The sequence below is a fragment of the Microcebus murinus genome, chromosome 19 (assembly GCF_040939455.1).
Source record: "Microcebus murinus isolate Inina chromosome 19, M.murinus_Inina_mat1.0, whole genome shotgun sequence".
NCBI lineage: Eukaryota > Metazoa > Chordata > Mammalia > Primates > Cheirogaleidae > Microcebus > Microcebus murinus.
Genome location: NC_134122.1, coordinates 37,740,956 through 37,767,031, shown reverse-complemented (window position 1 = coordinate 37,767,031; position 26,076 = coordinate 37,740,956). Strand labels below are relative to the sequence as shown.

The 26,076-nt window shown below is 44.6% G+C and overlaps 1 long non-coding RNA gene across 1 annotated transcript; it reads right to left on the bottom strand.

Annotated features, from left to right (window-relative positions):
- Positions 1 to 951: 951 nt before the first annotated feature.
- On the bottom strand, positions 952 to 26,061 carry LOC105871070 (uncharacterized). The gene is made up of 3 exons (XR_012913532.1): positions 25,937 to 26,061; positions 19,531 to 19,686; positions 952 to 1,237 (listed from the first exon to the last, which is right to left on the bottom strand). It is a non-coding gene; the product is annotated as an uncharacterized LOC105871070 (long non-coding RNA).
- Positions 26,062 to 26,076: the final 15 nt, after the last annotated feature.

Here is a 26,076-nt window from a genome sequence, read left to right as displayed (position 1 = left end):
GGGGCCGGAGAAGGTCACCATGTACCACACACCAAAGAAGGGGGTCGGCCCAGGGGTGGGCGACACAGGCAGCTTCTTCAGCAGCCTCAAGGCAGCAGCCCCAGCCTTCCCAAAGCAACAGGCGCCTCTAGGCTGGGGCCCGACCTAGAAGGCAGGGGTCAGTTTAACAAAACCATACGTTGACTTTTTTCCCCGGTGGGGCTTATTCTGTAACATGACTTGCGGATATTTATATAAAAATGAGTGTTACAATGAAGCCCCTGGCTCCTCTTTCGGTGTGTGTGGGCTGGGGTGGGCTGGGGTAGGGGTGGGGTGAGGGCAACACTATCCTTGTCCTGATTAAAGTTTTTCCCTCCTTCCCTTTTGGGAGAGTTGTTCTGCTACTTCTGGATGGATAGGTTAGAATGTTGGGCACTGAAGTTTTTCACGTTATTTTTCTACAAACCAGGAATACATATTCTATAAGATTCAAATAATACAGAAAGACACTGAGCAAAACATTACATATCCCCTTCACCTGCCTTCCCAAACCTCATACCCTTTCCCGGAAGTAACCACTCTCGATCATTTGACATATGTTCTTCAGATTCCTTTCTATGTGTTTATCTACACATGTATGTCCATTCATAGTTATGTTAGAAAGTATAAGTTTTAAAATGTATTGGTTTTTGTCAAGTAATACATGGTCACTATAAATCAATCCAAACACACAGAAATACATGGTACAATGGGACCCATAATCTGACCTCTCCAGAGATAACCGCTGTTAAATGTTGGGGTAAATTCCTCCAGTTATTTTTCTAACTACTACAAACTACCACAATAAAGTAAATATCAAAGCAAGTCACACGAATTTTTTGGTTTCCAAGTGCATATAAAAGTTATGTTTACAGTATACTGTAGTCTATTAAGTGTGCAATAGCATTGTCAAAAAAAAACAATGTACGTACCTTAATTAAAAAATACTTTATTGCTAAAAATTGCTACCGGTCATCTGAACGTTCAGCGAGTCGTGATCTTTTTGCTGGTGGAGGGTCTTGCCTTGATGTTGGTGGCTGCTGACTCATCAGGGTGGTGGTTGCTGAAAGTTGGGGTGGCTATGGCAGTTTCTTCCAATAAGACAGCTGAAATTTGCCTCATTGATGGACGCTTCCTTTCACTTGAACTCTTAAGTTCAGCCGTTGTAGGGTTAGTAATTGGCCTAGTTTCAATACTGTATCTCAGGGAAGAGGGAGGCCTGAGGAGAGAGAGATGGGATAACAGCCAGTCAGTGGAGCGGACAGAACACACATTTATTGACTGAGTTTGCCATATCTTATATGGGCATGGCTTGTAGTGCCCCAAAACAATTTAAAAATAGTAAATCAAAGATCACAGATCACAGGCCGGGCGCAGTGGCTTACGCCTGTAATCCTAGCTCTCTGGGAGGCGGGCGGATTGCTCAAGGTCAGAAGTTCGAAACCAGCCTGAGCAAGAGTGAGACCCCGTCTCTACTATAAATAGAAAGAAATTAATTGGCCAACTAAAAACATATAGAAATAATTAGCCGGGCGTCGTGGCATGTGCCTGTAGTCCCAGCTTCTTGGGAGGCTGAGGCAGGAGGATTGCTTGAGCCCAGGAGTTTGAGGTTGCTGTGAGCTAGGCTGATGCCATGGTACTCTAGCCTGGGCAATAGAATGAAACTCTGTCTCAAAAAAATTTAAAAAGCACTATCCGTGAAGCACAATATAGCAAAGAGCAATAAAAAGAGGTATATACCTGTATGTGCATAAAATATTTTGAAAAAATGGAATTTTGTGAAATGTACTGTTTTACGATTTCCTTTTTACACTTTCTTTACACTTAAAATTATTCTTTGATGTAACCATTAAAAAAAACAAGTGATGGCCTGGCACAGCGGCTCACGCTTGTAATCCTACTACTCTGGGAGGCTGAGGCGGGTGGATCACTCAAGGTAAGGAGTTTGAAACCAGCCTGAGCAAGAGTGAGACCCCGTCTCTACTAAAAATAGAAAATTAATTGGCCAACTAAAATATATAGAAAAAAAATTAGCCGGGCATGGTGGCGCATGCCTGTAGTCCCAGCTATTCGGGAGGCTGAGGCAGAAGGATCACTTGAGCCCAGGAATTTGAAATTGCTGTGAGCTAGGCTGATGCCGCAGCACTCTAGCCCCAGCAACAGAGAGAGACTCTGTCTCAAGAAAAGACAACAAGTGACTACTAAACTGGGTTACCAGGGCTGGCCTCTACCTGAGTCCCCTACAGTTAACTGGGTGACCTTGTTCCAAGTATACCTGTTGCCTTATGAAAGACTCAAGTAACATTCTTGGCCACCACCACACATACCCAAGACTTCTCGGGAAGCCTCAAGCCTGGATTGCTCCAACAGAAGTCAAAAACAGGTGACCAAAAGACAATGTGACTTGCAGACAAGATTTCACATGGATGTTCTTGTTTTTTCAACGTCTCTCAAAAAATCTGAAAGTCTACTGTCACTAACCTGCTTTCCACCATAGCTGTCCCTAGCAATGGGGCATGATCTCACCAAGTTGCCATTGTTCCCTCCACTCTGTTGTCTTGGAATAGACCATCTTCACTAGTCGGGCCACCTCCCTGACCATTTGAGAGTGGAACTTTTAGTGAAATATTTCCTAGACATGCACATCCAGCCTCTCCTAGATCTTTCCTGCAAGCACCTGAGATATCCCAAACTGGGTCATCTCCTCAGTCTGATGCTCCACTCCCCCCACCATTCCCATCTCTGTGTCAGAAACCTCCCACCTCCCTCCTGAGCTGCCTTTCATTCTTCCAACCACCGTTGACTTCATCCACCATGCCAGGCTCTGCACTAGTAAATAGAACAAATCCTAGCCTTCCTGGAGCTTGTATTCTGTGAGAAAGGAGGAGCTTGTATTCTGTGAGAAAGGAGCAACAAACACATACTGCGTGAAGAAAATGTAACAAGCTGATGGGAAAGAATTTCGTTAGCCTGTCCTCTTAACCATCATACCCCACTGATTCATCTCTGTATGCTCTGATTCTACCTCAGGGCGACACCTCGAACAGAGATAAAATGGGAGTTCATAAACCATTGTTGACATTTGGGCAAAGACAAAGCAAGGCAAAACTCATTCACCATAGTGAGGCTGCAATTAGGAAAAGCATTTCTTTGCTTTGAACAAGCTCAGTGTAGTAGCTATGTCATCTTAAGCAATGTACTTACCATTTCTGTACATTGAATTTTTATTTGTAAAATCAAGGATTAAAAAAAAACTTTATTGAGATATAATTCACATACCTTATCATATTATTCAACCACCCAGTCTTTTGTACTGGCTGCTTTTATTAATTTATTTATTTTTCTGAGACTGAGTCTCACTCTCTTCCCTGGGCTAAAGTGCCGTGGTGTCAGCCTAGCTCATAGCAGCCTCAAACTCCTGAGCTCAAGTGATCCTTCTTTTTTTTATTTATTATTTTTTTTATTTTAGTGTATTATGGGGGTACAAGTGTTAAGGTTATATATATTGCCCTCAAGCAATCCTTCTGCCTCAGCCTTCCGAGTAGCTGGGACTACGGGCACACGCCACCATGCCCAGCTAATTTTTTTCTATTTTTAGTTGTTTGACTAATTTCTTTCTATTTATAATAGAGATGGGGTCTCACTCTTGCTCAGGCTGGTCTCGAACTCCTGAGCTCAAGCAATCCTCCCGCCTCGGCCTTCCTAAGTGCCAGGATTACAGGCGTGAGCCACCGCGCCCGGCTTACTGGCTTCTTTTTACTTAGCATTGTGGGGTCAGGCGCGCTGGCTCACACCTGCTGTCATAGCACTCTGGGAGGCCAAGGTGGAAGGATAGCTTGAGCTCAGAAGTTCGAGACCAATCTGAGCAAGAGTGAGACCCCGTCTCTACTAAAAATAGTAAAAATTTAGCTGGGTGTGGTGGCACACACCTGTAGTAGTCCCAGCTACCTGAGAGGCTAAGGCAGGAGGATCCCTTGAGCCCAGGAGGGGTTGCTGTGAGCTAGGCTCACACCATGGCACTCTAACCTGGGCAACAGAAGGAGACTCTGCCTCAAAAAAAGAAAAAAAAACTGGCTTATTTTACTTAGCATTATGGTTTCAAAGTTCATCCACATTGTAACTTGTCTCCTTTTCATTGCCAAATAACAGTTCATGGTGTGGATATACCACATTTTGTTTATGGATTTCTCAATTGGTGAACATTTGGGTTGTTTCCACTTTTTGACTGTCATGAATAACACTGTTATGAACATTCCTGTACATTTTTTTGTATGAACACGTGTTTTCTATTCTCTTGGGTATACACCTAGGGGTTGAATTGCTGGGTCATATGGTAACTCTATTTTTTTTTTTCTTTTTTGAGACAGGATCTCACTCTGTTGCTCAGGCTAGAGTGCAGTGGCACAATCATAGTTCACTGCACCCTCAAACTTGGGCTCAAGTGATCCTCCTGCCTCAGCCTCCCAAGAAGCTGGGACTACAGGTACATGCCACTATGACTGGCTAATTTTTAAATTTTTTGTAGAGATGGGGTGTCACTCTTGTTCAGGCTGGTCTTGAACTTCTGGCTTCAAAGAATCCTCCTAGTTTGGCCTCCCAGAGTGCTAGGACTATAAGTGTGAGCCATCGTGCCCATGGGAAACTCTATCTTTAACATTTCAGGGAACTGTCAAACTGGTTTACAAAGTGCCTGCACCATTTTGCATTCACACCAGCGATATATGATGGTTTAAGATGAAGTTTTGGGGGGTTTTTTTGAGGCAGAGACTTACTCTGTTACCCCAGCTAGAGTGCCATGGCATCAGCCTAGCTCACAGCAACCTCAAACTCCTGGGCTCAAGCAATTCTTCTGCCTCAGCCTCCCGAGTAACTGGGACTACAGGCATGTGCCACCATGCCCAGCTAATTTTTTCTATATATTTTTAGTTGGCCAATGAATTTCTTTCTATTTTTAGTAGAGACGGGGTCTCGCTCTTGCTCAGGCTGGTTTAGAACTCCTGACCTTGAGCGATCCACCCAACTCGGCCTCCCAGAGCGGTAGAATTATAGGCATGAGCTACCACACCTGGCCTGAGATGAAGTTTTAATAGCTTCTTCCAGCATTTTTGTATGAATTCAGAAGTTGATAAGCTTATGGTGCTTGGCACAGAGGACGTGCTCAGAGAATGAATGCTGTCATTACTGGTGATGATTTTTTTTAATTAGCTGAATTTAAGATTTATGGTGATGCCTTCCTGATCAACTCTAAGAAGTAGATTTTGAGAGCCTCAATTCAGGAGAATGCTGACTTACATGCAGTTTGTGTGGGAAGCACATCTTTCAAAACAGGCTTTGAGGTTGGCAGCATCTACAAGGACATAGGACAAAGGAGGAACTTGAGTCAGTGAAGAACACAGGTTAAGAGCCTTTGACATCAGATGGACCAAGGCTTGAGTTTGGCCTCCTCTGCTCACCGGCTCTCTGGCCTAGATGCAACCTGTCTCCAGGTGGGCAAATAAGGGAAATGATGATCCCAGGGCGCAGGTTCACTGTGATGGTTACACAGGATAATATTTGTAAAGGCTGGTTAGCACAGAAATTAGTACACAGTGAACATTCAATAAATGAAAGTACTGATTGTAGTTTAAAAGGTTAGAAATAATTTCCCTGTTTCAAGATGGGTAAATTGGATTTCAGAAATGTTACATGACTTATGAAGTCCAGAGAAGAAGATAAAATTACTTATTTGGGGAGGGGGCTAAAAAATAAACGTTATCTTTTTTTTTTTTTTTTTTTTTTTTTGAGACAGAGTCTCGTTTTGTTGCCCAGGCTAGAGTGAGTGACGTGGTGTCAGCCTAGCTCACAGCAACCTCAAACTCCTGGGCTCAAGCAATCCTGCTGCCTCAGCCTCCCAAGTAGCTGGGACTACAGGCATGTGCCACCATGCCCGGCTAATTTTTTGTATATATATTAGTTGGCCAATTAATTTGTTTCTATTTATAGTAGAGACAGGGTTTTGAACTCAGGCTGGTTTCGAACTCCTGACCACGAACAATCCGCCCGCCTCGGCCTCCCAGAGTGCTAGGATTACAGGCGTGAGCCACCGCGCCCGGCCGATAAACGTTATCTTTTAGAACAGCATTAGATTTACAACAAAATCACAAAGATAGTATGGAGAGTTCTCACATACCCTGCACCCAGCCTCCTCTATTATTAACACCTCACATCAGTATGGTACATTTGTTATAATTAGCCAGTACAATATTATTGATAACCGGCCAGGCACAGTGGTTCATGCCTTAATTCCAACACTTTGGGAGTCCAAGGCAGGAGTTAGAGATAAGCCTGGGCAATATAGTGAGACCTTGTCTCTACAAAAAATTTAAAAATTAGCGGAACATGGTGGCACTTGTCTAGCTACTCAGGAGGCTGAGGCAGGAGGATCACTTAAGCCCAAGAGTTTGAGGCTTCAGTGAGCTATGATCAGGCCACTAGACTCCAGCTGGGTGACAGAGAGAGACCCTGTCTCTAAGAAAAACAAAAATTATTAGCTGAAATCCATACTTTATTCTAATTTCCTTAGTTTTTACCTAATGTCCTTTGTTTGTTCCAGGATCCTGCAAGGATTCCACATTATATTTAGTCATCATGTCTCCTAGCCTCCCTTTGGCTGTGACTGTTTTCCAGGCTGTCCTTATTTTTGATGATCTTGGCAGTTTTGAGGGGTGCTGATCAGGTATTTTGTAGACTGTGCCTTAACTGGGATTTTTATGTCATTTTTCTCAAGGATTAGATGAAAATTACGGCCTTGAAGAGGAAGCAGAGATGAAGTGCCATTTTCATCACATCACATCACCGGGCTGAGGGAGTGCTTTGTCAGAGTCCACTGCGAAGTGATCCTTCTTTGCGCCTCTTCCCATACTGTATTCTCTGGAAGGATGTCACTATGCAGAGCCCATAAAAAATAGTGAGAAATTATGTCCCACCTCTTTGAGGGCAGAGTTTCTGCATAGATTATCTCCGCAGAGGAGATCTGTCTCTTCGCCTCCATTTATTTATTTATTCAGTCATGTATTTATGTTACTATAGACTCATGGATATTTATCTTATATAGTAGGCTATTTTTTGTTTTGTTTTGTTTGTATGTTTGTTTAAGGCAGAGTCTCACTCTGTTGCCCAGGCTAGAGTGCCGTGGTGTCAACCTAGCTCACAGCAACCTCAAACTCCTGGGCTCAAGCAATCCTTCTGCGTCAGCCTCCTGAGGAGCTGGGACTACAGGCATGTGCCACCATGCCTGGCTAATTTTTTCTATATGTTTTTAGTTGGCCAATTAATTTCTTTCTATTTTTAGTAGAGACGGGGTCTCACTCTTGCTCAGGCTGGTTTCGAACTCCTGCCCTTGAGTGATCTACCCGCCTCATCCTCCCAGAGTGCTAGGATTACAGGCGTGAGCCACTGTGCCCAGCCTAAGTAGGCTATTTAGTATGCTCAAGTTGTTCCAATTTTCAGTTGGCTCCTGTGTCCTGTGACATACCTGCATCACTGGTGCTTTTTGGGGATTTTTTGTGGGTTTTTTTTTTTTTTAGTACTAAGATCTGTTTTTTTTTAGAGACAGGGTCTCGCTCTGTCACCCAGGCTGAAGTGCAGTGAGCTCACTAGTGATCCTTCTGCTTCAGACTTCTGAGTCACTGGGATTACAGGTGTGAGCCACGGTGCCTTGCCCCTTTTCTTCTTTCAAACAAATATTTGCGCATAATACACTTTGTTCTGTATACTGCTTTTTTCAAGAAACTATCTCTTGGGGACTTGCATTTTAGCATATAGAAATCTATTTCCTTTTTAACCTCTACATAGTATTCCTTTGTAAGACTATACCATAATATACTTAACCAACCTCCATCAAAAGACATTTATACTCTCTCCAGTCTTTTACTAGAACAAGGAGTGCTGCAGTGAATACCCACATCTTTGTACATTTGAGCAAATAAATCTACAGGATAAATTTCTAGACATGCCATTGCAAGAGCCAAAGAGCATATGCTTTCAAAATTGAAGCAGATGCTGCCAAATTGTCCTCCACAAACCTTTCACCAATTTTCACTCTCACCAACAGTGTACAAGAGGACCTGTTTCCCACACCCTTGCTAACATTGAGAAGTAACAAGGCTTTTGATCTTTGGCAAGCTGATAGGTGAAAAATGGTGACTCACAGAAATTTTAATTTGCATTTCTTTTATTATGAGTGAAGTTGAACATCTTGACATACATTTAGAAATAATTTGTTTTTTCCTTTACTTAAACTGTCTCTTCAAGTCCTCTGTCCATTCCACCCCACCCCACCCTACCTCACCCGCACCTTTGGATTATTTACAACCTTTGTTTTGTGCTTCAGTAAAAGCTACTCATTTATTTATTCCATCAATAAACAACAAATATTTATTGATCACCTGACTAATTTTTCTATTTTTTTGTAGAGAGAGGTCTCACTCTTGCTCAGGCTGGTTTTGAACTCTTTTTTTTTTTTTTTTTTTTTTTTTTTTTTTGAGACAGAGTCTCGGTTTGTTGTCCAGGCTAGAGTGAGTGCCGTGGCATCAGCCTAGCTCACAGCAACCTCAAACTCCTGGGCTCAAGCAATCCTCCTGCCTCAGCCTCCCAAGTAGCTGGGACTACAGGCATGCGCCACCATGCCCGGCTAATTTTTTATATATATATATCAGTTGGCTAATTAATTTCTTTCTATTTATAGTAGAGATGGGGTCTCCCTCTTGCTCAGGCTGGTTTTGAACTCCTGAACTTGAGCAATCCGCCCGCCTCGGCCTCCCAAGAGCTAGGATTACAGGCGTGAGCCACCGCGCCCAGCCTGGTTTTGAACTCTTTTTTTTTTTTTTCACACACACACACACAACACACACACACACACACTCACACACACCAGATGGTTTTGAACTCTTGATCTGAAGTGATCCTCCTGCCTTGGCCTCCCAGAGTACTAGGATTATAGGCTTGAGGCATTGCACCCAGTCCAAAAAGTTTTTTAAAAATTTGGCTGGGCGAGGTGGCTCACGCCTGTAATCCTAGCACTCTGGGAGGCCGAGGCAGGCGGATTGCTCAAGGTCAGGAGTTCAAAACCAGCCTGAGCAAGAGCAAGACCCCATCTCTACTATAAATAGAAAGAAATTAATTGGCCAACTAATATATATAGAAAAAATTAGCTGGGCATGGTGGCGCATGCCTGTAGTCCCAGCTACTCGGGAGGCTGAGGCAGGAGGATTGCTTGAGCCCAGGAGTTTGAGGTTGCTGTGAGCTGGGCTGACGACATGGCACTCACTCTAGCCTGGACAAAAAAGCAAGACTCTGTCTCAAAAAAAAAAAAAAAAAATTAGCTGGGCATGGTGGCACATGCCTGTAGTCCCAGCTACTTGGGAGGCTGAGGCAGGAGGATCGCTTGAGCCCAGGAGTTCAAGGCTGCAGTGAGCTATAATCATGCCACTGCGCTCCAGCCTGGGCAACAGTGAGACCCTGTCTCAAAAACAAAACATAACAAAAAAATAGGGTATGGATAGAAAGTCATGGGGTGCCATTTTATATACAGGTTTAGAGAAGTTTTCTCTGAAGGGACACCAGTTGAGCAGAGATGAGATTGAAGTGAGGACGGAATAGTGCCGTTGTCTAGGAAAGGCAAAGGGACAGCAATATGAAGTTCCAAGGTGAGCAAGGTTGGGTGAGCTGGAGGCCCTGCCAGGAGGTCAGAGTGGCTGGAGCAGAATAATTGAAGGGGAGAGGATGGGAGAAGGGATCCAAAAGGTAAGCAGGGACCAGATCATGTGGGGTTTTGCAGGCCTTTATAAGGACTTTGGCTTGTACTGTGAGCGAGATGCCAGCCATTGCAAAATTTGTTTATTTTGGCTGCACTTTTTTTTTTTTTAAGAGTTTTGGAGCAGAGGAATGACATTACCCAATTTAGGTTTTAAAAGCACTACACAACAGCAAGGTCTGTGAGTTGAGACATTACAATAGGGCATTTCCTATCATTATCTGTTTGAAATGGGATATTTAGGGGCCTGGCCTGCTTTAAGCAAATCCAATGTGTGAAAACACAAATGGACCTAATTTTCTCCAAAGGACCAGCAGTCATTGCAAAATGCTCAATGTGGCAGGGGTAATGTGGTGACAGTCCTATGGGCCCAGGATTTTAGCTTTTGGGTGATGAACACACCCCAGATTGTTCCCATCATAAGGAATCATCTCCCCAAAGCCCACCAACTGCACCTCCTGAAGTGCCTTCAGCAGACACATTCACACAAGGCCATAAAAATGTAAGTTCAAGAATGTTCCCAGAGGCCTGGCACAGTCAGTGGCTCACACTTCTAATCCCAGCAACTCTAATCCCAGCAATTTGGGAGGTTGAGGCAGGAGAATCTCTTGTCTCAAACTCCTGACCTCAACCAATCCTCCCACCTTGGCCTTCCAGAGTGCTAGGATTACCGGAGTGAGCCACTGTGCCCGGCCAAGGAGAATCTCTTGAACCCAGGAGTTTAAGGCTTCAGTGAGCTATGATCATGTCACTGCACTGTAGCCCAGGGACAACTAGACCCCATCTCTCTTAAAAAAAAAAAAAAAAGAAGAAGAAGAAGAAGACAGGAGAAGCAGATGTAGAAGAGGAAGAGGAGGAAGAAGAAGGAGAAGGAGAAGAAGAATGTTCCCAGAAGTGGCCAGGTGCGGTGGCTCACGTCTGTAATCATAGCACTCTGGGAGGCCGAGGTGGGCGGATCGTCTGAGCTCAGGAGTTTGAGACCAGCCTGAGCAAGAGTGAGACCCCCTCTCTATTAAAAAATAGAAAGAAATTCGCTGGACAACTAAAAGCATATAGAAAAAATTAGCCGGGCATGGTGGTGCTAGTAGTCCCAGCTACTCGGGAGGCTGAGGCAGGAGGATCGCTTGAGCCCAGGAGTTTGAGGTTGCGGTGAGCTAAGCTGATGCCACGGCACTCATTCTAGCCTGGGCAACAAAGCGAGACTCTGTCTCAAAAAAAAAAAAAAGAATGTTCCCAGAGGTCAGTCACAGTGACAACGCACCTGTAATACCAGATACTTGGGAGGATCTCTTGAGTCCAAGAGTTCAAAACCAGCCTCAGCAACATAGAACATTTTTTTTAAATGTTCCTAGCAGTATGACTTTGTGACTATACTAAAACCACTGAATTGTACACTTTAAAAGGTACATCTTATAGTATGTGAATTTTATGTCAATAATAATTATAAAGGAATAGTCCCAGAAATCCTGTTTGTCACAGCACAAAGACCAGAAACAACCTAAATATCTACCTATAGGGATCTGTTAAATAAACTGGTACAACCACCAATGGATAAACACAGGAGCTGTTAAAAAGAACGAGATGTGTCTGTATTTGTAGATGCAGAAGATATGGAAAGCTCTCTGTGAGGTAGTAAGTTAAAAAAAATAATAAACTAGACTGGGTGCAGTGGCTTAACCCTGTAATCCTAGCACTTTGGGAAGCAGAGGCAGAAGAATCGCTTGAGACCAGGAGTTTGAGAACAGTCTGGGCAACATAGCAAGACCCTGTCTGTATTGTCTGTACCAAGAGAAAGAAAGAAAAGAAAGAAAGAAAGAAAGAAAGAAGGAAGGAAGGAAGGAAGGAAGGAAGGAAGGAAGGAAGGAAGGAAGGAAGGAAGGAAGGAAGGAAGGAAGGAAGGAAGGAAGGAAGAAAGAAAGAAAGAAAGAAAGAAAGAAAGAAAGAAAGAAAGAAAGAAAGAAAGAAAGAAAGAAAGAAAGAAAGAAAATTAGTGGGGCACAGTGGCGCACACTTGTAGTCCCAGCTACACAGGAGGCTGAAGCAGGAGGATTGCTTTAGCCCAGGAGTACAGGGTTACAGTGAGCTGTGATTGTGTCACTGTCCTTCAGCCTGGGCGACAGCAAGAGTTCCTGGCTCTTAAGAAAAAAAAAAGAGGCCGGGCGAGGTGGCTCACGCCTGTAATCCTAGCTCTTGGGAGGCCGAGGCGGGTGGATTGCTCAAGGTCAGGAGTTCAAAACCAGCCTGAGCAAGAGCTAGACCCCGTCTCTACTATAAATAGAAAGAAATTAATTGGCCAACTGATATATATAAAAAATTAGCCGGGCATGGTGGCTCATGCCTGTAGTCCCAGCTACTCGGGAGGCTGAGGCAGAAGGATCGCTGAAGCCCAGGAGTTTGAGGTTGCTGTGAGGTAGGCTGACGCCACGGCACTCACTCTAGCCTGGACAACAAAGTGAGACTCTGTCTCAAAAAAAAAAAAAAAAAAAAAAGAAAGAAAGAAAAAGAGAACAAAATTAAGCTAAAGAACTGTGTGCCTAGTATAACTTGCTACCAATTATATTAGAAGGTCATATATATAAGCACATAGAATATTTCTAGAAAGATATTTGAGAATTTCATAAAAGGAACTTCCAGGGAGTGGGGATAAAAAGGGTTTCATTTTTACCGATAATGTTCTACCATCTCTATTTTTTTTTTTTTTTTTTTTTTGAGACAGAGTCTCGCTTTGTTGCCCAGGCTAGAGTGAGTGCCATGGTGTCAGCCTAGCTCACAGCAACCTCAAACTCCTGGGCTCAAGCGATCCTCCTGCCTCAGCCTCCCGAGTAGCTGGGACTACAGGCACTTGCCACCATGCCGGGCTACATTTTTTTTAAAAAAAATACATTTATAAGTTTAAAATAAAACCATAATTTGTAATCATTTATTATCACTGCAAAATGTAAGTAATACTAAAAATTATCTGAATGGAGTTGTTGCAAGAATTATTGGTATTTTATAAATGGGAAGAATTATTATTGTTAGTCTGCCTATAGCACTAGCACTGACTTAAGTTATTTAATAATGAGTATATAATACTCACAATTACACAGCAAAGTAGGCAAGACTGGCATGACTATTCTTATTTTATACATGAGTATACTGCGGCACAAAGATGCAAAGGGCCCATTCAAACTTGGCGAAAAGATTCAAGAAGGCCAGGCCGGGCGTAGTGGCTCACACTTGTAATCCTAGCACTTTGGGAGGCCGAGGCGGGCGGATTGCTCAAGGTCAGGAGTTCGAAACCAGCCTGAGCGAGATCCCGTCTCTACTAAAAATAGAAAGAAATTAATTGACCAACTAAAAATATATATACAAAAAATTAGCCGGGCATGGTGGCGCATGCCTGTAGTCCCAGCTACTCGGGAGGCTGAGGCAGTAGGATCGCTGAGCCCCGGAGACTGAGGTTGCTGTGAGCCAGGCTGACGCCATGGCACTCACTCTAGCCTGGGCAACAAAGTGAGACTCTGTCTCAAAAAAAAAAAAAAAAAAAAAAAAAAAGATTCAAGAAGGCCAGAGTGTAGGGTCTGACAAAATATCGGTTTGAATCTCAGTTTTGCTAGCTATTTGCTGTGTGATTTTAGGCTTGTTAACTTCTCTGGGCCAGAGAGTTAACCATACCTATAAAAAAAGGAGAAGGCCTTGGACCTCACAGGACTGTGAGGATTAAAAGCTACTGTAAATGGAAAAGGCCTCCCACAGCGCTGGGAGCCAGGTAGAGGTCCAAAAAATAGCTATTCGGGTGATTCTTATGTAAATACTCTGAATGATAACTGCTAACATTTACAGAACCAGGTGTCAGACCCTGTTAGGTGCCCAGACCAGGCAAAGCAGGTTTTCTGGTCTCTAACTCTTTCCCTAAAATACCAGCTTCTGCTCTGCCAATACCCTTCACACCGAGGCTGTCAGTGATGCAAATGAATGTTGACTTTTCATTAACAAAACAATGAGCCCCTTGAAGTACACAATGGAAATGTTTAGAACTTTGAAAGGAGAGAAATGGGTTAACAAGTGTTTATTGGTATACTCACACTCAGCTCTACTTGTCAATAAACATTTCCCAAAGCTTTCTGGGACAGCCCACATTGGAATCCATGCAGTGTCTAAAATGCTGTATAGGCCGGGCGCGGTGGCTCACGCCTGTAATCCTAGCTCTTGGGAGGCCGAGACGGGCGGATTGCTCAAGGTCAGGAGTTCAAAACCAGCCTGAGCAAGAGCAAGACCCCGTCTCTACTATAAATAGAAAGAAATTAATTGGCCAACTGATATATATATAAAAAATTAGCCGGGCATGGTGACGCATGCCTGTAGTCCCAGCTACTCGGGAGGCTGAGGCAGAAGGATCGCTCGAGCCCAGGAGTTTGAGGTTGCTGTGAGCTAGGCTAACGCCACGGCACTCACTCTAGCCTGGGCAACAAAGTGAGACTCTGTCTCAAAAATAAAATAAAATAAAATAAAATAAAATAAAATAAAATAAAATGCTGTATAAGCGGGACCCTGTTACTTAAGCCCAGGCAATAGTGTGAGACTCTGTCTCAAAAAAAAATATGTTTTTTAATTGTAAAATATAACACACATCAGAAGAATGTATAAAATACATGCATTTTCAAAAACAACTATAAAGCAAACATTTGTGTTATTTCTACCCTAGAAACACTTTTAGTTTTTTTTTTTTTTGACACAGAGTCTCACTTTGTTGCTCAGGCTAGAGTGCCGTGGCGTCAGCCTAGCTCACAGCAACCTCAATCTCCTGGGCTCAAGCGATCCTACTGCCTCAGCCTCCTGAGTAGCTGGGACTACAGGCATGTGCCACCATGCCCGGCTAATTTTTTCTCTATATATATTTAGTTGGTCAATTAATTTCTTTCTATTTTTGGTAGAGATGGGGTCTTGCTCAGGCTGGTTTCGAACTCCTGACCTTGAGCAATCCGCCCGCCTCGGCCTCCCAGAGTGCTAGGATTACAGGCGTGAGCCACTGCGCCCGGCCCAGTTGTTTTTAAGTTTAAAAAATAAGTATGACACCTGTTTACCACTCCCCTAAAACTAACAAACACATTCTGTTGTTTTGCTTCCCTTATTTTTTTTTTTAACTAATAAGGCAACAAAATAGAAGGTATTCTATTGTATTCACCTTTTAAAAAATGCAGCAGTTTGTTCATTCCTTTGTGAATCAAATGGATGGAGGCTTTTCTTATTTAACCTATGTCAATTGGCATCAACGGATATCTCCCCTTTTGATGTGTAAATGGTCTTAGTTGGCCAGTGGATGGTTCTTGTGTCTTTCCAGCAAGACTTCATTAATCTCAGAAAGATTCCTTGTTTCCTGGCACAACAAGATGTTCCAGGCTCACCTTGTACCTTCTAGCCCTAGACTCAGACACAGCTTTTTCTACAACCATCCCTAGTTTCTTTTATTGACCATAAACTGGGTGCTAAGGTGCAATGTAGGGGTGCAGAATTGTCAAATAAAATGCACCTTTACAGATAAAGCTGAAATCTTTTTCACTCTGAAATGGTTATGTCATCTTTTACATTTCCCTGATCATTCATGAGGGTGATCATCTTTTCAATACATTTATTGGCCAGTTGAGTTTCCTTGTCTCTCAACTACTTCTTTATTTCTTTGTCCATTTTTCTTTTTTCTTTTTGAGACAGAGTCTCACTCTGTTGCCCAGGCTAGAGTGTCATGGCGCATCAGCCTAGCTCACAGCAACCTCAAACTCCTGGGCTCAAGCAATCCTCCTGCCTCAGTCTCCCGAGTAGCTGGGACTACAGGCATGCACCACCATGCCTGGCTAATTTTTTCTATATATATTGTTAGTAGGCCAATTAATTTCTTTCTATTTATAGTAGAGACGGGGGTCTCATTCCCTTGCTCAGGCTGGTTTCGAACTCCTGACCTTGAGCGATCCACCCTCCTCCGCCTCCCAGAGTGCTAGGATTACAGGTGTGAGCCACTGTGCCCAGCCTCCATTTTTCTTTTGTTGAACCTTTATGTCATGTCCAAATTTTTTGCTTTTATAAACAATGCTGTGATGAACATCTTTTTTTTTTTTTTTTTTTTTTGAGACAGAGTCTCGCTTTGTTGCCCAGGCTAGAGTGAGTGCCGTGGCGTCAGCCTAGCTCACAGCAACCTCAAACTCCTGGGCTCCAGCGATCCTTCTGCCTCAGCCTCCCGAGTAGCTGGGACTACAGGCATGTGCCACCATGCCCGGCTAATTTTTTATATATATATCAGTTGGCCAATTAATTTCTTTCTATTTATAGTAGAGACGGGTTCTCGCTCTTGCTCAGGCTGGTTTTGAACTCCTGACCTTGAGCAATCCGCCCGCCTCGGCCTCCCAGAGAGCTAGGATTACAGGCGCGAGCCACCGCGCCCGGCCTGTGATGAACATCTTTACACATGTACATTTGCTCATTTATTTGATCTTTTCCTTAGGATGAATTCTTAAAAGTGGAATTTCTGAGACAAAGGATTTTGTTTTTAAATGTATGTTTTTGAGAGAGTTTCATCCTGTCACTCCGGCTGGAATGCTATGGCATCATCATCAGGGCTCCCTGCTACCTCAAACTCCTGGGCTCAACTCATCCTCCTGTCTCAGCTTCCCAAGTATCTGGCACTACAGGTTCCGCACCACCCGGTTAACTTCTCCATTTTTTGTAGAGACAGGGTCCAGCTCTTGGTCAGACTGGTCTCAAACTCCTGGCCTTAAGTGATCCTCCTGCCTTGGCCTCCCAGAGTGCTAGGATTACAACCATGAGCCACCTCACCTGGCCAGGATGATTAAACATTTCTAAATGTAGGTTTGTTGTTGTTGTGTTGTTGTTGTTGTTGTTTTGAGACAGAGTCTCACTTTGTTGCCCAGGCTAGAGTGAGTGACGTGGCGTCAGCCTAGCTCACAGCAACCTCAAACTCCTGGGCTCAAGCGATCCTACTGCCTCAGCCTCCTGAGTAGCTGGGACTACAGGCATGCGCCACCATGCCCGGCTAATTTTTTCTATATATATTAGTTGGCCAATTAATTTCTTTCTATTTATAGTAGAGACGGGTCTCACTCTTGCTCAGGCTGATTTTGAACTCCTGACCTTGAGCTGTTCGCCTGCCTCGGCCTCCCAGAGTGCTAGGATTACAGACGTGAGCCACCATGCCCGGCCTGGTTTTTTTTGTTTTTTTTTAAAGAAACAGTTTTTTAAAAAACTTAAGTCAAATAGATTGAGCACACTTCCAGTTCCTCCGGCAGCATGTGAGCACCTTGCTTCCCCTTCCTAGAACTGGGTGTCATAACTGTAGTTTCCTTCTTTTAGGGTTAGGATTTTTTTTTTAATTCAGGAGATTATGGGGGTACAAATATTTTGGTTACATGAAATGGGTTTGCCTCGCTCAAGCCAGGGTTACAAGCATGTTTTTCCCCCATACAGTGTGCCCCATTTCCATTAGCTGTGGATTTACTCCCCCACACCCCTGGTTAGAATATATTTGATTGGTATGTTTGCTTAAGATGTGCTGAGTTCAACCTGTGAAGGCTCTGCACTTGGCTGTGTTCTGAGAAGCACCCATTCCTCCCAGAGAGGATACAGAGATTCTAGCAGCTTCCTATCTTCTCTTAGACTCCTGGGACCTCCGCCACTCTACAGCTGCCTTCCAAAGTTTCCTCCCAGAGGTCCCCCAGAAGAGTCATTTGCTAAATCTGGCAACCCTATCCCCGATTCCCTTTCTACTTAAAGCTTTCAGTCTCCATTACCTCTTCCCTAGACTATAGTAATCACCTTCAAATCTCATCCCTAGGGTCCATTCTTAATACAGTGCTCTGGCCTTTATTCAAATCCCTCCTTGCTACTCTTAAAATTCCATCTAAACTCCTTAGCTTGGCCTTCAAAGCCTGCCAGATCTAGGCCTGGCCTTCCTCTTGGACCTCATTTCCTACTGCTTCCCTGTTCCCTGCAGCCTCCTGGTGGCTTCCTGGCAGGATAAGCTGGACCCGCCTCAGGGTCTTGATACTTATTTACCTGTGCTTTGAATGCTCTTCTTCCAGCGTGGGCAATAGTGAGACCCAATCTCTACAAAAATAAGAAAAATTAGCCAGGCGTGGTGGCACATACCTGTAGTCCCAGCTACTCAGGAGGCTGAGGCAGAAGAATCTTGTGGGCCTAGGAGTTGGAGGTTGTAGTAGCAGTGCTCAGGGCAAAAGAGAGAGAGACCGTATCTCAAAAATAAATAAATAAAATAATGCTCTTCTCCCAAAGCATCTCTGTTCAAATGTCACCACACTAGAGAGGACTTCACAGACAACCTTGTCTAAAATAATATCTTCCCTGCCCCTCACTCCCTTTCCTCCACCCCACTTTACTTTTCATATGCATATTACTCACCATTATTTTATTTTATTTATTTTTGAGACAGAGTCTCACTCTGTTGCCCAGGCTAGAGTGAGTGCTGTGGCATCAGCCTAGCTCACAGCAACCTCAAACTCCTGGGCTCAAGCAATCCTACTGCCTCAGCCTCCCAAGTAGCTGGGACTACAGGTATGTGCCACCATGACCAGCTAATTTTTTTTTTCGATATATATTAGTTGGCCAATTAATTGCTTTCTATTTATAGTAGAGACGGAGTCTCAATCTTGCTCAGGCTGGGAGTTTTTTATTAAATACTTTTTTTCCCAACATGATCTCCCTGGTTCTAGAATAATGCCTGACCATAGTAGACCTGAATTTGATAGGCTGTATCATACAGCAGTTACAGCACAAATGTGAGTTGAGTCCGTCCCTCGGGATTCAAGTCCCTGCTCTGCTCCTTTCCAGCCGTGCAACTTGGGACAAATTACTTAATAATCCCTTTTACCATCTGGAAAAAGGGGGGGATGATAATCTATTTAATAGGGTAATTGTGAGAATTAAGTGAATTTATTTGCATGAAAATACAGGTTGGTGCTTACTGTTTGTCATTATTTTATATATATATGTATATACACACACACACACATACATATATTTTTTGAGACAGGGTCTCACTCTGCTGTGCAGGCTAGCGTGCAGTGATATCTGCAACTTCAAACTCTGGGCTCAAGCAATCATCCTGACTCAGTCTCCTGAGTAGTGGGAACTATAATTGCATGCCACCACACTCAGCTAATTTTCTTTTTCTTTTGTAGAGATGGGGTATGGCTATTGCCGAGGCTGGTCTCAAACTCCTGGCCTCAAGCAATCCTCCAGGCCTCGGCCTCCCAAATCACTGGGATTACAGGAATGAGTCTCTGTGCCCATCTTAACACTTTTGGAGTGAATTTAGCATATGTGGGTTTTTTCTATCATTCGCATATGCAGGCATCAGGCAAGGCCTAGCTATCGACATTTACCAGCACTCCGCAGATAATGGGCATACACGGGTGTGCACAGAAGTAAACAAGACAGATGTGAACCCATGGAATTATTCCTAGTGTTAACGCGCCAAGAAGCAAAAAAAGCACAGTATGTTATAGGAGATACAATGTAGTCTGAGGGCAGGGAAGGTTCTGGAGGCAGTGATGTGACCCTGGGACTCAGAATACATGTAGGCTATAACTGGGTGGAAGGAAAGAGTAGCAAGTGTGAGAAGGCTGAGTGGAGAACAGAGACTGAAAGAGACAATGATGGTTGGAGCATAGAGGGCTGGGGAGATGAAGCTGCAGAATTTGCCAGGGGCTCACCATGCAGGATCAGGGGTTTCAGAAAGGAGCTTCACAGGAGCCATGAAAGGCCTTGGAGTAGGAGGTTTGCACTTAGACAAGTTTCCCGTGGCTGCTGTGTGGAGAAACCATCTTCAGGTCTTTGTTCAACTGCCACCTCATCAGAGACCCCCTTGTCTAAAATGGTCACAAGGAGATCAGTTAGGAGCCTGGTGCAGATTGCCAAGGATCCAGAATTTTTACTTGTCAGAATGGTTAGAGCAGCTGTTGGGATAGAAGAGAGCAGGAGGCTGGAGGACTCCGTTCGTTCATCTGGAAGCCTCATTTGCATAGCACTTTACATAAGCCTGAGAAGCATCAATTGTCCCAATCAGGCTGGGCAAGGTGGCTCATGCCTGTAATCCTAGCACTCTGGGAAGCATCCTCTGGGAGGATGGCTTGAGCTCAGGAATTCAAGACTGGCCCAAGCAACAGCAAGACCCTGTCTCTACAAAAAATAGAAAAAATTAGTCAGGCATGGTGGTGCGCACCTGTAGTCCCAGCTACTTGGAAGACTGAGGCAGGAGGATTGCTTAAGTCCAGGAGTTGGAGGTTGCAATGAGCTATGATGATGCCACTGCATCCTAGCCCATATAACACAGTGAGACCCTGGACACTGTCTCCAAAAAAGAAAAAATTAAAGAAAGAAATGCGCCGGGCGTGGTGGCTCACGCCTGTAATCCTAGCACTCTGGGAGGCTGAGGCGGGCGGATTGCTCGAGGTCAGGAGTTCAAAACCAGCCTGAGCAATAGCAAGACCCTGTCTCTACTATAAATAGAAAGAAATTAATTGGCCAACTAATATATATATATAATTAGCCAGGCATGGTGGCGCATGCCTGTAGTCCCAGCTACTCGGGAGGCTGAGGCAGAAGGATTGCTTGAGCCCAGGAGTTTGAGGTTGCTGTGAGCTAGGCTGACGCCACGGCACTCACTCTAGCCTGGGCAACAAGTGAGACTCTGTGAAAGAAAGAAAGAAAGAAAAGAAAGAAAGAAAGAAAGAAAGAAAGAAAGAGAGAGAGAGAGAGAGAGAGAGAGAGAGAGAGAGAGAAAGAAAGAAAGAAAGAAAGAAAAGAAAGAAAGAAAGAAAGAAAGAAAGAAAGAAAGAAAGAAAGAAAGAAAGAAAGAAAGAAAAGAAAGAAAGAAAGAAATGCTTACATACAAATACTTTCTGGTTACAAGCTGGCTCCCTCACCTCACCCAGATGGTTCCATAACCCCCAGCCACTTCTAGCAGTGAAAAGCCCAGGCAAGGGAAGGGTCCTGGAAACTTAAGCATCATCAGGTTTATGGTATCTGCTTCTGCCCTTGAGAACACACTGGATGAGAGAAGGCAGTTGGGGACAGGATTCTTAGGAACTGCAACAATTGATAGAGGGGTCCAGAAATGTCCTGTAAGAGAGACTGAGACGAAGAGGCCAGGGAGACAGGTAGGAGGAGCCTGAGAAAGGCTGGCTTCACAGAAGGAACGGCTGTTGGAGGATCATCATCACCAGCAATCAACTCTGCCAAGTTCTGCTAATTCTTCCTTTTCAGTGTCTCTGCCCACCCCCATCTCCACTGCCACCTCCTGGCCAGTGGCTCCCTTACACCTGAGTGATTGCTCATCTCTGTATCTCCACCTCGAAGCTCCTGTTACAGCCACACCATCCATGCATCCTGTTGTATCACTCTTTGTAAAGTGGAGCTTAGGCCATGCCAATGCCCTGCCCCAAAACTTTCCATAGCTCCCTGTCACCTTTGAACTAATGCTCCATACCTACCCTTTAGCCACTTGTATCCAGGTGACCTCTGTGACAGCAATGCAACCTGCACCCTCATAAAGAAGACAAGCTGATCTATTCAATTTCCCCCAGCCTTTGACCTTGTTGAGGCTGGGTCATCTTCCTGGAGTGCCTACCTTCCTATCTAAATTTTTCAAGGCCAAGCTCAAATGATACCTTCTCTAGAAAGCCTTCTCGTATACCCTACTGGGTATCCACTCTGACCCTTGGTGAGTTCTTTGACCACCCTTCTCCCTCAGGCATCACAACATTCTGTGGTGACTTACCAAGCTCACAGCTCAACATCCCAATGATATTACATTCTTGAGGGCAGGGACTATGCCATCTTGACCCTCCTGTTTCTCCCACTGTACCCATCAGGGCAGGCAGGAGGCAGGCAGAGGGAATGCTGGTCAGGAGAACATGCTCACTGACATTCTTGATTATGAATAAGAGATTGCAAATTTAACTGCCCTCAGGAGCCAGATATAAGTAGATATGACAAATGTGTTAAGTTGCCCAGAGTAAGACAATTAGAAATGGTGGGGACCGTGGCAAGTTGGAGACCTCATTCTCCTGCGTGAAGTATTAATAATACTAAAAACTGAAAAAATTATCCAGGCATGGTGGTGCACACCTGTAGTCCCAGCTACTTGGGAGGCTGAGGTGAGAGGATCTCTTGAGCTCAGGAGTCTGAGGTTGTACTGAGCTAAGATGACACTACTGCACTCTAGCCAGGGCAACAGAGTGAGACTCTGTCTTTCTTTTTTTGTTTTTTTCTCTTTTTTTTTTGAGACAGAGTCTCACTTTGTTGCCCAGGCTAGAGTGAGTGCCGTGCCATCAGGCTAGCTTACAGCAACCTCAAACTCCTGGGCTCAAGTGATCATTCTGCCTCAGCCTCCCAGGTAGCTGGGACTACAGGCATGCGCTACCATGCCCAGCTAATTTTTTCGAACTCCTGACCTTGAGCAATTCGCCCGCCTCGGCCTCCCAGAGTGCTAGGATTACAGGTGTGAGCCACCGCGCCCGGCCTTTTTCTATATATATTAGTTGGCCAATTAATTTCTTTCTATTTATAATAGAGGCGGGGTCTCGATCTTGTTCAGGCTGGTTTCGAACTCCTGACCTCGAGTAATCTGCCCGCCTTGGCCTCCCAGAGTGCTAGAATTACAGGCGTAAGCCACCATGCTGGGCCGAGACTCTGTCTTTTTTTTTGAGACAGAGTCTCACTTTGTTGTCCAGGCTAGAGTGAGTGCAGTGGCATCAGCCTAGCTCACAGCAACCTCAATCTCTGGGCTCAAGCGATCCTACTGCCCTAGCCTCCTGAGTAGCTGGGACTACAGGCATGCGCCACCATGCCTGGCTAATTTTTTGTATATATATTTTTAGTTGGTCAATTAATTTCTTTCTATTTTTAGTAGAGATGGGGTCTTGCTCAGGCTGGTTTTGAACTCCTGACCTTGAGCAATCCTCCCACCTGGGCCTCCCAGAGTGCTAGGATTACAGGCGTGAGCAACCACACCTAGCCAAGACTCTGTCTTAAAACAAAATTTTTTTTTTTTTTCTTTTTTTTTATAAGTTACAGCCTCAATATAAAACAAAATTTAAAAAGCCCAAACAGGCCGGGCGCGGTGGCTCACGCCTGTAATCCTAGCACTCTGGGAGGCCGAGGCGGGCGGATTGCTCGAGGTCGGGAGTTCGAAACCAGCCTGAGCGAGACCCCCCGTCTCTACTAAAAATAGAAAGAAATTAATTGACCAACTAAAAGTATATATAGAAAAAATAAGCAGGGCATGGTGGTGCATGCTTGTAGTCCCAGCTACTCGGGAGGCTGAGGCAGGAGGATCACGTGAGCCCAGGAGTTTGAGGTTGCTGTGAGCTAGGCTGACGCCACCGCACTCACTCTAGCCTGGGCAACAAAAGTGAGACTCTGTCTCAAAAAAAAAAAAAAAAAAAATAAATAAATAAAAAGCCCAAACAAAACAAAAGCCCACTATGTAAAGCACATCTAAAGGCTAAACTGGGCCGGGCGCTGTGGCTCACGCCTGTAATCCTAGCTCTTGGGAGGCCCAGGCGGGCGGATTGCTCAAGGTCAGGAGTTCAAAACCAGCCTGAACAAGAGTGAGACCCCGTCTCTACTATAAATAGAAAGAAATTAATTGGCCAACTGATATATATATAAAAAATTAGCCGGGCATGGTGGCGCATGCCTGTAGTCCCAGCTACTCGGGAGGCTGAGGCAGGAGGATCGCTTGAGCCCAGGAGTTTGAGGTTGCTGTGAGCTAGGCTGACGCCACGGCACTCACTCTAGCCTGGACAACAAAGTGAGACTCTGTCTCAAAAAAAAAAAAATAAATAAAAAATAAAGGCTAAACTGAACCTTAAAATCATAAGTTTAAGACATTGAAATATAGATCCCAAGTATATCCTGCATTTAGGTAGTCCTTTAGAACTTTCAAAGCAATTTTACACCAAAAACTCACTGTAACTTTTTTTTTTTGAGATAGAGTCTCACTTTGTTGCCCAGGCTAGAGTGTGTGGCGTCAGCCTTGCTCACAGCAACCTCAAACTCCCGAGCTCAAGTGATCTTTCTGCCTCAGCCTCCCAAGTAGCTGGGACTACAGGCATGAGCCACCATGCCCGGCTAATTTTTTCTATATATTTTTAGTTGGCCAATTAATTTCTTTCTATTTTTTAGTAGAGATGGGGTCTCGCTCTTGTTCAGGCTGGTTTCGAACTCCTGACCTTGAGCGATCCTCCCGCCTTGGCCTCCCAGAGTGCTAGGATTACAGGAGAGCAACTGACTTTAGAGATGAGGGAAGTGAGGCTTGAAAAAGTAAGTGAATTACTCAAGGTCACATAGCAAGGAATTAGTAGCATAAGCCTAGGTGCAACCTATGCAGACTCTGGCCTTGCTTACTCTCTTCTGAGGGTTATGGGAGGAGGGACTAAAAGGATGGGTATCCTCCAATTTTCACTCAGCTCAAATTCCATCTGTAAAATGGGACCGAAAATCCCTTCTTCACAGGGAAGAGGTAAACTGTGTGGAGCAAGGGGAAGAACTGCATGAGGCCGAGTGTGGTGACTTATGTCTGTAATCCTAGCACTTTGGGAGGCCAAGGCAGGAGGATCGCTTGAGGTCAGGAATTCAAGACCAACCTCAGCAGGAAAGAGAACTGTCTCTACTAAAAATAGAAAGAATTATCTGGGTGTGGTGGTCAGGCCTGTAGTCCCAGCTACTCAGCTACTGGGAGGCTGAGGCAGGATTGTTTGAGTCTAGGAGTTTGAAGTTGCTGTGAGCTAGGCTGATGCCATAGTACTCTAGCCCTGGCAAGAGAGCGAGACTCTGTTTAAAAAAAAAAATTCAGAGAAATCTGAGTTGTAAATCATAAAAAAGAAATTTAAAAAGATAATAAAGAACTGAATGAGGCCGGGCGTCGTGGCTGACGCCTATAATCCCAGCTCTCTGGGAGGCTGAGGCGGGCGGATTGCTCAAGGTCAGGAGTTCGAAACCAGCCTGAGCGAGAGCAAGACCCGTCTCCACTATAAATAGAAAGAAATTAATTGGCCAACTATATATATAGAAAAAATTAGCCGGGCATGGTGGCACATGCCTGTAGTCCCAGCTATTCTACTCGGGAGGCTGAGGCAGGAGGATTGCTTAAGCCTAGGAGTTTGAGGTTGCTGTGAGCTAGGCTGAAGCCACAGCACTCACTCTAGCCTGGGAAACAGAGACTCTGTCTCAAAAAAAAAAACTGAATGAAAGCTTTATCAAGGGGCGGGTACAATGGCTCACACCTGTAGTCCCAACTACATGGGAGGCTGAGGCAGGAGGATCCCTTAAGCCCAGGAGTTTGAGGTTACAGTGAGCTACAATCATGTCAGTGCACTGTAGCCAGGGCAATAGAGAGAGACACTGTTTCAAAAAGAAATAAAGCTTTATCCGGGTATCCTAACCTGGTCTCCTAGGGTGGGCGTTAGGTAGTAAAATTTGTGAAAACGTGCATTCTTGTGCTTTAGTCTGCTCGGCTGTGAATATGGGCTTTGGACTCTATCACTCTTTAACCTCTAACCTTAATTCATTTGTAAAATGAAACACTGTTAGGGTTAAAAGAGATAATCAATGCACAAAGTAGCTTCAGTAGAAGGTAGCTGTTATTTATCGCTCTATTCTGGGGTGAGGGTATCAAATTCTCTAAGGCAGCGGTCCTCAACCCTTTTGGCATCAGGGACCGGTTTCATGAGAGACAATTTTTCCACAGACAAGGCAGGAGGGAGCTCAGGTGGTGATGCGAACGATGGGGAGAGGCTATACAGACAGATAAAACTTCGCTTGCTCGCCCCCCTTCTCACCCCGTTGTGCGACACCCCGGTTCCTATGTTTAATGGAAGATAATTTTTCCACGGACAGAGGGTGGGGCCCGGTCCCTAAGAGGCCGAGGTACTGGTTCGGGGCCTGGGGTTTCGGGACCGCAGTTCTAAGGGATTCTTAACCTACAAAGTTTGTGAACAGATAGCACAGGTATTTGAAAGCTATCAGGAAACTATCGTCATGTAAAAACGAGGCAGCGCTACGGAAGTAGGCTGCCATGGGAACCAGAGGGTCCAGGGTCCACTAGTAACTTACTTCAGCTCACTGGGTGATCGGTAAAAACAAAAAAGAGAGAGAGAGGTTGTGGTGGTCTGAGTTGGCCGCCGCAATGCAGCCCGAGGTAGCTTCAGTGGCAGAGGATATACACGCTCCTCTGCGGGGCAGGAGCGGAGCCT